The sequence below is a fragment of the Euprymna scolopes genome, chromosome 27, assembly GCF_053919585.1.
Source record: "Euprymna scolopes isolate OS-2025 chromosome 27, ASM5391958v1, whole genome shotgun sequence".
Taxonomy (NCBI): Eukaryota; Metazoa; Mollusca; class Cephalopoda; order Sepiida; family Sepiolidae; genus Euprymna; species Euprymna scolopes.
In genome coordinates this window covers 5,482,903-5,484,570 of record NC_136508.1, presented here as the reverse complement: position 1 = coordinate 5,484,570, position 1,668 = coordinate 5,482,903, and positions in this window count along the sequence as shown.

Here is a 1,668-nt window from a genome sequence, read left to right as displayed (position 1 = left end):
GGATGCGACGTCTAGCGTTGGATTTATTAGGAACGAAATATATCAATTAAAATTATAAATGATGTTGGGTGAGTTTCAGTAAAAATTTAGTTAAATTGGGACATAGTTAGATAGCTACGGTGCATGCATACAAGAATGAGTCACAAAGGAATAATGTATATATATATATATATATATATATATATATATATATATATATATATATATATGGGATTAGTTAGCAAAGAAGAGAGTTCGGTAGACAACACCTCGGAGGATACAAATCTCTAGGACAGGAAAATCTCTGCAGAGGTCAACAATATAGTTCTGAATTTCTCGACTGCAAGGACCAGTGATCTATGTCAATTATGAACAAACAAGATATAAACAACAGAATACACATATGCTCGTTTATAAACGAGAAATTGGTTCTTCCTGCGTGGCATTTCGGTGAATAGCGTATACATTATATTGAGACACCCTTTATATATATATATATATATATATATATATATATATATATATTTTTATATATATATATATATTTATACATATATATATATATTATGTATTATTAAGGACCGACCATTTTATGACAGGATACTTTAATTTCTTTCACCAAATCATTACTAAAATAGCAGCTTCTTAAATAGAATCGTCAAATAAAACCTGATATTTGTTTGCAAATAATTCTGGAATAAGTGGACAGATGTGGTTCCATCTGTTATATCAAATAATATGATATGTCAGACAAATTTACTTGACCAGACAGAATGCAAATCTTCATAATCCGAATTCTCATATGTCTGTAGAGTTTTATCAGTTGTTCAACGCTGGATTTCTCATCAGTCTTAATGGCGTACTCGTAAATATTGCGCAGTGCTTATATTTTTAATTGTTTCCACGAATAATGCTTGCTTTTCCAAACTAAGCCAATTATTTACAACAACGAATACGAGCAGTCTGATATGAATTTAAAACCTAAACTTTTTCAAAATTAATTTCCAGTTTTTTTCGCAAGAGTCTTTCTTTTAGTTAAGAGTGTCGTATTACACGAGAGACTATATAGTGAATCACATCGGCATACACTTATATGTAGGCATTTATATATATATATATATATATATATATATATATATATATATATATATATATATATATGGGTGTGTGTATATATATATGCGATTAAAACCATAAAATACCACATTTAAGTCTGTCAACAGAAAACTATTTATGCATTAATGTCGAGATATAAAGAGAATTCAATGACTAGAATTATAACTTTTCAATGAATTCTATGACTAGAACTTAGAACTTATTAATTTTAAAATAGTTATTTCTTTGCCTTTTTGATTAAAAGGCAAAGAAATAACAATATTTTAAAATTAATACTTTTTTACCATTAGTTCTTCAATTTATATTTCGAAAAATTTAAAACAATATATTTTATTATTCCTAAAATGCATCTCGAACTGATAAGAATGTTAGTAATTCTAACCTAAGCTTCATAGCTATCTAGCAAAATTATCCAACTTAACAAACCAATATATTGGGCGTGGATGAAACAAACAATATACTACTGACTTCTGAATTACTATGAAATGCAATATCTGCCACCTATTAAAAGCATACATGCATATATATATATATATATATATATATATATATATATATATATATATATATATA